This window comes from Physeter macrocephalus, chromosome 15 (genome assembly GCF_002837175.3).
Source record: "Physeter macrocephalus isolate SW-GA chromosome 15, ASM283717v5, whole genome shotgun sequence".
Classification (NCBI taxonomy): Eukaryota; Metazoa; Chordata; class Mammalia; order Artiodactyla; family Physeteridae; genus Physeter; species Physeter macrocephalus.
The window spans coordinates 7,004,559-7,014,918 of record NC_041228.1 but is presented as its reverse complement, the minus strand read 5'-3'; the positions used below and the strand labels follow the sequence as shown (position 1 = coordinate 7,014,918).

The 10,360-nt window shown below is 45.9% G+C and overlaps 1 protein-coding gene across 32 annotated transcripts in view; it reads right to left on the bottom strand.

The window, feature by feature from the left end:
- ZFAT (zinc finger and AT-hook domain containing) overlaps positions 1 to 10,360 on the bottom strand; it is a 264,652-nt gene that overhangs the window by 177,116 nt on the left and 77,176 nt on the right. For 30 of the 32 annotated variants that reach the window (XR_008619456.1, XR_008619457.1, XR_003683319.2 and 27 more), the window contains one exon: positions 2,369 to 2,419. The exons of the other annotated variants lie outside the window; for them this stretch is intronic. The gene's annotated coding sequence lies outside the window, so the exon portion shown is untranslated. The remainder of the gene's footprint in view (positions 1 to 2,368; positions 2,420 to 10,360) is intronic. 32 annotated transcript variants of the gene reach the window in all.

Sequence of the window (10,360 nt, the reverse complement as noted above, 5' to 3'; positions counted from 1 at the left end):
GGGGCCCCGGACGGGGGGGGGCCACAACAGTGAGAAGCCCCCCTAACGCAAAAAAAAAAAAAAAAAAAAAAAAAAAAAATCAATAAATCCCTCATGAGGGCTGTAATAGAGATTAAGTGCATACGACTATGCCATGTCATGCCATTACCGTTAAAGTAAAGCTGACCTCATGATCCCAAGAGGGTGAAACATGATTTTCACTGGTTCCAGGATTGCACGAAATAGGAGTCAGAATTTTTAAGAAGTAAAAATAACGACAACAACAAAAATGTCAAATGATATTGAATGCCAACTGTAAGTCCATCCCTGATTTATGCACTTTATAACCATCTCAGGAGGCTAGGCATTGGATCCAAGGAGGTGGGCAGAGACAGATAAGGCCCAGCCTCCAGTTTTAGTCGGAAACCGGGGTCTCAGGCAGCTGAGAAGCAGACTGGGAAGCAGGGACCAGGGCTCTGCTGACCCCAGATGTTAGAACTGACATTCATTAACAGGGTCATGAGGGTGAGAGTAAAGACCATGGCCACAGAACCCCAGTTATTAGAATGGGAACATGGTAGGTAGGGAGAGAAGAACGGATGCGGGTTGAGAATTTAAAATGATCACACCCCGGCCACCTACTGCAGGTGGCCTTGCTTGTATGTTCTTTCCAGCACTGGGTCCATTTCCATGAATTATACACTGACGCTCATGACCACCAAAGGCAGACACATTCACACATCAGAAGGTCTGGGGACCACAAACAAACATTTCAGGGCAGGACATGGGGGTCCTGCCTGCTGTGTGAGAGCTCAGTTTCAACAGTCGACACCTTTGTTCTACAAACTTGGCTGCAAGTGGACTCGAGTGATTATTTGAGAGTGACGGCTCTCCCACTGCTCCCTAGAGCTGGATTGGCCTGGGCTGGCCTCCAGGTCCACTGAAACCCTACAACACCAGCAGTTCTGCCCACATTGACCTCTATACTGAGGTTCCCTGTAAGATATCACTTGGAAAAAAAAAAAAAAAAAAAGGTTTTGCTGTTAGAACAACTTTTTTTTTTTAATTTTAAAACATGGTTCTAGGGCTTCCCTGGTGGCGCAGTGGTTAAGAATCCGCCTGCCAATGCAGGGGACACGGGTTCAAGCCCTGGTCCGGGAAGATCCCACATGCCGCGGAGCAACCAAGCCCGTGCGCCACAACTACTGAGCCTGCGCTCTAGAGCCCGCGAGCCACAACCACTGAAGCCCGCGCGCCTGGATCTGTGCTCCACAACAAGAGAAGCCACCGCAATGAGAAGCCCGCGCACCGCAACGAAGAGTAGCCCCCGCTCAGGGCAACTAGAGAAAACCCACGCTCAGCAACGAAGACCCAATGCAGCCAAAAATAAATAAATGAATAAAATTTTAAAAAAACCACCTTTAAAAAATATATAAATAAGTATATAAATAAAATAAAAACATAGTTCTATTGATCTTTCCATAATATTATTCTGTGAAGATCAGTGGAATGGGGCGCTGAAAGCAATGACACTCATAGTAAGCTGGTCAAAAGCAGCGGCTTGTTAAGCCCAATAGGGACAACTCTTCAGACTTAAGCCGGGGCTCTGTGTGTTCAGTCTTCGGGGATAAACAAAGTTAAACAGATACAAAATGCTGGGGCACGGCAGGTGTTAAAGACTGTGTCTACAAAGTAATGAGTCCTTAAGGAACAGCTCCCTTTCTAACACGTGGTTTTCAGTGCTCATCATTTAGGTTCTTTTTGCACATGCAAGTTGGCACTGCCCAGCTGCGGCAGGCGTGGAGGTGGGGTAAATCTGAGCAGGATGGTGGAGGGGCTGAGGCTGATTAGTTCATTTTAGTTTCCAGTCAGAATGGGCCTGGGGTCAGACAGCTGATATGCGTACCGAGGGTGATGGGTGGTGGATAGAGGAGGGGTCTGACACTGCTGCACCCAGAGCCCCCATCTCTCAACTCCTAGGCTAATAATTGCCTACAAGAGCAGTGAGTTTCCAACCTGCTTACTTTGCATTTATTTCTTTTATTATTATTATTATTTTTCTTTTGGTCACGCCATGCCGCTTGTGGAATCTTAGCTCCCCAACCAGGGATCGAACCCGCACCCGCTGCATGTCCACCAGGGAAGTCCCCAGCCTGCTTACTTTGTATCCTACCAATTATTCAAGCAAAGAATGCAGTTCCCTCAAGATAAAAGAGCAAAACACAACACAACACACACACACACACACACACACACAACACACAACCATTTTTGTGCAAGGAAATCGCTCGCATCGTGTTGCTGTTCAGGTCTCTTGGTAGAACTGTTAGAGTAAACACCTGGCGCCCCACTTCATTGACTCCCATGACAGACCAAGACCGAGCCTCACCTTGTCAGGATCTTCATTCCTCCAGTCTAGGGTTGCTTGCATCTCAGTTTCCTATCAACACAGAGAACTAAATAATTTCATGAGCATCAACAAAGAAAACAAACAGGTAGGACTCAAATTTCCCTAAATGACTCCATCCAACCTTCTTCCCCAAGGCCCCCAAGCTGTTGAAATCAGGCAGCTCTAAATCCAAATGCTGAGCTGCCATCCTCAAAAGCTGTTTGGCCTTAGGCAAGCCCAAACCTTCTGAGTTTCTGCCTCCTTATCTGTAAAATGAGATTAATAATGGTTATCTTGGGAGGAGCTGGTGAGGATTAGCTTTTAATTTGATCATTAATCCATTCATGCAATCCAAATATTTGAACACCAGCTCTGAGCTGAAGTGCTGAGCAAAACCAGACATTGTTCCTTCCTCTCAGGGAATTTAGACTCTAAAAGGGGAAGTTGTCCTGCCCACAGATGATGCCAATAAATAGTGTCCACTTTTTTTTTTAAACCCCACATTTGTTTATTTATTTATTTATTTTTGGCTGTGTTGGGTCTTCGTCTCTGGGCAAGGGCTTTCTCTAGTTGTGGCGAGCGGGGGCCACTCTCCATCGCGGTGCGCGGGCCCCTCACTGTCGCGGCCTCTCTTGTTGCGGAGCACAGGCTCCGGACGCGCAGGCTCAGTAGTTGTGGCTCACGGGCCCAGTTGCTCCGCGGCATGTGGGATCTTCCCGGACCAGGGCTCGAACCCGTGTCCCCTGCATCGGCAGGCGGATTCTCAACCACTGCGCCACCAGGGAAGCCCAACAGTGTCCACTTTTAAGCTGGAATAATTGCCAAGAGGAAAGCAGCACAGTTTCCAGGTGAGCGAGTGTAAGAGGGCTCACTCAGGTGTGGAGGGTGAAGGAGGCAAAAGGATGCGGAGCAAGTCTTCCCTCAGGAAGACACCAGAGCTGATCAGTGGAGGGGGTACAGGTAATTAGGCAGGAGCAAGGGAACTGCTTTCCAGGCAGAGGGAATAGCATGTGCAAAGTCCCTAGGGTGGGGACAGCAAGACATTGGTTGAGGAATTCCCAGAAGCCCAGTGTGGCAGGAGAGCAGAGCGATGGAGAGAGTGGTAGGACCAGGAACAGGGCCTGCACTCAGAAGCAAGCTTCAGAAGTCCTTCCAGGGTCAGAAAGAGAAAACCAAATATCGTATATTAACGCATATATGTCGAACCTAGAAAAATGGTACAGATGAACTGGTTTGCTGGGTAGAAATAGAGACACAGATTTAGAGAACAAACCTATGGACACCAAGGGGGGAAAGTGGCAGGGGGTGGGGATGTGGGTGTGATGAATTGGGAGATTGGGATTGACATGTATACACTGGTGTGGATAAAATGGATGACTAATAAGAACCTGCTGTATAAAAAGATAAATAAAATACAATTCAAAAAAAAGTAAGCAAAATCATGCTTTTCAAATAAAAAAGTGTTATTGCCTGTTATTTTATTCCTTTAACATATTTAATGTGCATCCTTTTAAGAGTTATTATACATAATATTTCCTTTCAGCTGCACATGATAGACAATGATTTTGTTTTCTACTATATACAAATAATAAGCAGGAAATTGTCATTTGGGAAAAAATGTGAAGCTATAATATACAATGGAGTATTACTCAGCCATAAAAAGGAACGAAATTGGGTCATTTGTAGAGACGTGGATGGATCTAGAGACTGTCATACAGAGCAAAGTAAATCAGAAAGAGAAAAACAAATATCGTATATTAACGCATATATGTCGAACCTAGAAAAATGGTACAGATGAACTGGTTTGCTGGGTAGAAATAGAGACACAGATGTAGAGAACAAACGTATGGACACCCCAAGGGGGGAAAGTGGCAGCAGGGGGGTGGGGGTGGGGTGAATTGGGAGACTGCGATTGACATGTATACACTGATATGTAGAAAAGAGATAACGAATAAGAGCCTGTTGTATAAGAAAACAAACAAAATAAAATTCAAACATTCAAAACAAAACAAAGAAGTCCTGCCAGGAAAAAAGCCAACAGGCACAGCTAAGCCTGCTAAGAGTCACCGAAATCCAAAACACCTTCAGGAGATACAGGGTGGGTATGACTGCAGGGGACAGTTCACGGTGAGCCTGAGGGAGATAGAGCTGAAGCCACTCTCCTTCCCTTCCTTTTATATTGTGAAGTCCATTGGGGGCCATCCTGAACGGCCTCAAGATGGACAACTCCACAGACCCCGGCCGGGTTTGCAACCTGTAAATATCTATCAAGAATATTCTTGTTACCCGAAAACTGGGTTCACCTCTTGGTGGGTGTCGAGCCAAAAGACACAACCAAGCCAAAGAGCAGAAGAAGGAAGGATTTGTTACTTGCAGCAAGTGAGGACAATATCGGGGAAATTTCCCAAAGCACTGTCTCTCCAAACAGCTGTACTGGGGAAGTTTTAAGCTTCATGCATGTTCATGTACATGCATGTTCATGAAGGAGCTTGGGCTGTCAACAGAGTCAGAGCTTTAGTTGACTGAAGTCAGGAGGGTCAGAAAAGGTCAACATCATCATCTCTTAGGTTCCAGTTGATCTGGGGTTGGGCGCTTCAGGCTAATCTTTACCATACCATTGAAAGAGACTGGGAGTCTTCACAACTGATACATTATCTTTGCTGTTGTTACTTCTCTTGCCTGGTAACAGTTTGTTCCTGCATTCTTTTGTTCCCTTAAGATCATGAATTACTGAGACCTGTTCCAGGGCAAGCACTGTGGCCAGGCTTAGATCACAAAATGGCTTAGGTGAAAAACGGCTTCTCTTCTGTCAAGAAAGCCATGCCTGCTTCCAAAAAAAAAAAAAAAAAAAAAAAAAAAGGTATCAAGTATGTACAGATTGGGAGTCAAAAGTGTGTGTAGGTGTGTGCATGTTAGAGTGGCATGGGGGTAAGGAATGGAAATGAAAGTTCTAGGTAGCTGTAATCAGACAAAGAAGAACCAGGATTTGGAAGTGGGAGACCTGAGTCTGCTACTGGTTAGCTACATAACCTTGCGCAGGTCACAGCACTGTCAGAGCCTCGGTTTCTTCATCTATAAAATGAGGATAAGAGCAATCCCACCCTGGGGTGTTGTGAGGGTCAGAGTCATGCATTCCTCATCTTCTGGGTACTAAAGACCACACTCTACGATGAGGTTCAGAGATCGAGGGAACAGCCTCTGCCTTAGAGGAGCTCAAAGTCTAGGTCCTAGACTCTATGAAAGAAACAAGGAAATAGATAATTCCAAACTATCCGATGGGCATGGAGCAAAAGGAAAACGCAGGCATGATGGCACTGCACCTGGAGGCTGCACGCATAGCACAGGCTGCTGACTCCGTCCTTGTCCAGCTGTTCCAGCCCAAGCTCCCTGCTTGTTCTTGCCTGGAAGCTCTCTGCACACTGGAGCCTGCAGGCAGGAAGTGAGGAAGGATTACCACCAGCAGCTCTCAACCTGTGCATGGCAGCTTTGCATTAACAGCAAACCCTGTGCCCCTGAGTGCACTGACTTCGAGGTGAGTGTCCCCCGATTTCTCAGAACCTCCCCCAGCAGGACCAAGGCCAGTTGCCCCCATGATGACTTGCTTATCATGCCCCCTCTTAGTGACTCCTTCCCTGCCTCATTTCATTTGCCCAATCTCTTAACAATTCTTTCTGGCGTCATTTCCCAGTAATCTCCTAGCACTCAAATCCTTGTCTGGGGGCCTGTTTCCCTGGAAACTCACTGGAAGCAGGGTGAGACAGAGTCTCTGGAAATAAAGGCTCTGACCTGAGCTCGCTGGGTTCTGAAGGTAAACACGGTTGACCAACAACCCCCCCCCCCGCCCCCCGTCATGGGTAAGGCATCCAAAGGTCATGGGTAAGGCATCCAAATTAGCATCACTATTAAAAGAAGAAATTGACCAAAGCCAGGTCGTTGAACCAAGGCATGTCCCTGAACAATGTGTTACGGGTCCAATGACAGGAAGTGAGTCTACACCAAGAAATTAAACAAAACAAACCTTTATACAGATAGTTTGAGAAGCCCAAGCTTAGAATGCCCCATTCCCTTCTTAGCCATGTCTTTCTGTTTTTTTCTTGTGTCCACAAGCTAAACAACGGTACTTTGTCCCAAGTCTTTCCCAGGATAGGTCAACGCAGAGAAAAAATTAAGCACAAGGGCCCCTTGCATGGAATTTAGCCTCAGGCCTCCGGAACCATGGGATGCTCTGGCCTTAGGAAGGACCCTCTCCGGCCCCCAGCTTTCCAAGGGCTCCAGCTCACGTGCTACCCCTCGGGAGGGCTGGGAGCCGCATCAGCACAGCCTGTTAATCACCCCCTGGCAGAGCCAAGCAAGCAGCTCTGGGAAGCCAATTAGTGGAACAATGTCTAGAAGACTGAGTACCAAATAACATCAGAGGCAAGGGTTGATGGCACCTTATCTACCAGAGCCAACCTGTTAGCATGGCTTTGAAGATGTTTCTAAGAATAGGGTGGAAAATTATTAACCTCGAATTGCAACCTTTCTCCACCCCTCCCCAACTACAGTATCCAACGCAGCCGGGGCCTTACACACAGTAGGTGCTCTGGAAAGTTTATAAATACATAAGAGAAAAATATGTTATGTTTCTATTTTTCTTCTTTTGATTTCCATCTTAGTTGAAGACCTTCTCTCTGATACAAAGAAGTAAATTTCAGATATGTAGTTGGATAAGTGGGTAAGCACCTTATTTCATTCAAGTTGCAGCCCAGTTTTTTTTTTTGAGGAATTAAAAACTGTACTGTCTTACAAATCAAGTCTTCACAAGAACAGAAATGTGGCTCTAGAAACAATTTAAAGCCCACCTATCCCTTTACCAATCCCAAATTCTCCCTCATCGTCTCAAAAGGCTTGCAGATATTGTAAAAGACCTGGGCTTAGGGAACAAGAGTCCTTCTTGGTGGAAACCTTCTCCATCTATATTGACTCCTTCACGTCAGAATTCAAACCAATTCTTGCTCCCCCCAAACACAGTCCCTCACTGTCCTCCTCCTCCTGTCTCTCCCCACCCTGCACAAAGTTCTGTCTCTTTTTTTTTTAAAGATTAAATTTTATTTATTTTTGGCTGCATTGGGTCTTCGTTGCTGCACGCGGGCTTTCTCTAGTTGCGGCGAGCGGGGGCTACTCTTCATTGCGGTGCACGGGCTTCTCATTGCGGTGGCTTCTCTTGTTGTGGAGCACAGGCTCTAGGCACGTGGGCTTCAGTAGTTGTGGCACGTGGGCTCAGTAGTTGTGGCACACGGGCTTAGTTGCTCCGTGGCATGTGGGATCTTCCCGGACCAGGGCTCGAACCCGTGTCCGCTGCATTGGCAGGCGGATTCTTATCCACTGCACCACCAGGGAAGCCCCAAAGTTCTTGAAAGAATGATGCTCCATCCTTACTCCGTACTGTATTTACCCGTCACATCACCTCGCTCTGGCTCCTGCCCCAATACTCCTCTGAAACTGCTCTGGCCAAGATCTCTGACAACCTCATCAACCTTAAGTTGAATAAGCCCTTCTCAGGTCTGCACCGTACCTGCCTCTCCACCGTGTTTAGTTCTTTGGATCCTCCCTTTCTCTCTCCTCTCTTCCTTGCCTCTCGTGACATCACACCCTCCCCACTTCCTTCCTGCCCCTGCATGGCTCCACTTCAGTTGGCTTTGCCAGTCTGCTCTTTTCTGGCTGTTTCTTAAATGTAAGTGTAGGTGTTTTCCAGGATTCTTTCCCACATCTCTGTTCTCACCATTCACAATCTTTCTGGCAATGGAGACATCCACTGCAGATTCATTACCATCCATATGCAGATGCCTCCTAAAGCCATATTCAGTCTGGACCTCTCTTCTTAGCTCTGGACCCAGAAGCTGCCAGATCTAGACTGGTAGGGAGGTACGTGGGTCTAGACCTCAGAGCCTGCTTCTTCTCCTTGGCCTCCGCAGGATAGTGAAGATAATAGAACCCACTTATCTATTTCTTTCTACTCACCAAGCACCTGGGGGGCTATATCTCCACGAGACCCTGCCAAAATTTACACTTCCCTTCCCTTCTGAGCAAAGGAGGACATTGATTTTTTTTACTGCAATGCCACAGAAAATGCAGGCTCTCAAGAGAAAATGACAGGGATGGCCAAATGGGTTTCTCACTCCTGCACACACTTTGCATTGCATGTAGTTATTGCAAAACATATTACCGCACATTTAGAGACTTAAAGCTGTACACATCTATTATCTCCCACTTTCTGTGGTCAGAAGTCTGGACACGGGTTAACTGGGTTCTCTGGTCAGGGTCTCACCAGGCTAGAATCAAGGTGTCGTCTGGGCTGGGGTCCCATCTGAGGTTCGGGGTCTTACGCTAAGCTCACTGGTTGTTGACAGGAGTCATCCCCTTGTGATTGTGTGGTTGAGACCCCCATTTTCTTGCTGGCTGTTGGCTGGGGCCCACTCTCAGTTCCTAGAAGCCTACAGTTCCTTGTCAAGTTGCTCCCTCTCTAGGCTGGCTCATGTGGCAGACTAATTCTTCAAAGCCAGCAGGAGAATCTTCTGTACTTTAAATCTCTTCCTTATGAAGTGCCAGGTCCCTTTAAAGGGCTCACCTGATTTGGTCAGACTCACTCAGGATAAACTTCCTTTGGAGTAACTCAAAGACAGCTGGTTTGGGACCTTCATTGTATCTACCAAACCTCTTCCTCATTTTACCTAATAACCAAAATGAAACCCATCCTATTGACACTCCAGGGAAGGGGACTCTGCAAGGATATACACCAGGGGTCAAGAGTCTTGAGCCACTTTGGGATTCTGCCTAGCACATCTCCCTATTTTAATTCCTCCATGACATGCAATACCAAGTCATGTCCGGGTGTCACCTGCATTGCTCTTGTACTGTGCTGCGAGGGGTTGTGCAATCTGCCAAGCTTGCCTGGCTATGGAGATGGATGCAGAAAGATTCTGCCCTGAGTCTACAGTTGAGCAAATATTCCAGCAAGGAGAGGGTCGAGGTAAGTGTGAAAGATGGCTTTGAACCTATTACTGTCTCCAGGACAGAAATGGCAAAAATGGGGGCTGAGGATAACATGAAATCACAACTTTTTTTGCCTAATTTGGAGAGTAAAAGTGCCAAGTACTCCCAATTTTTATAGAAAAATTCACCATAGGGAAACGTGATTTCTAGGCAAAGGAGATTTTATCAGGGGATAAAAATCTTTCTGCCTTGCAGGTTTGAGGATCTGAAGTAATTCCACTGAAGTAATTTCCACAAGGGTTATCAATAAGAGCATTTTTTTATTTAATCATCAAAAAAGTTCTGTGAATTATATAGAAAATGGATATACAACAAGGTCCTACTGTATAGCACAGGGACCTATATTCAATATTTGGTGATGAAACATAATGGAAAAGAATATTAAAAAAATAATAGATGTATATATTATATATATATAAATCACTTTGCTATGCAGCAGAAATTAACACAACATTGTAAATCAACTACATTTCAATTAAAAAAAAAAGTCCTGTGAGATGAGTATGTTACTATTCCCATTATATAAATAAGGAAACCAAAGCTCAGAGAGGTTAAGTAACTTGCTCAAAGTCACAGAGCTATTAAGTACAGAAAGATAGGATTGATGGCAGGTCTGTGTGGTTCTAAAGCCCTTGCCGGTTACCATTCGTGAGGTATTTATTATCCCTTGTTCTTACCTTGGTCCCTGTGCACGTGCTCTTCTGGATGTCTTGTGTCCAATACTTCACAGGCATGCCCCTTCCATGTTGCATTGGCCCAAACTGTAGAAATTCTTTCTTAATTTGAAATCTACCATTCTATGAAATTTCTCTGAATTCTACCCTTTGCAGCACGTTGGAAAAGCAACCAACCAACCAATGAAAAGAACTTCCTCCTTCTTTCTGATAGCCATCCAAATATTTAAAGACGGCTCCCAGGCTCCCTCTGAGGGGAAATATTCTCAGGTCTTCTCACATGGCT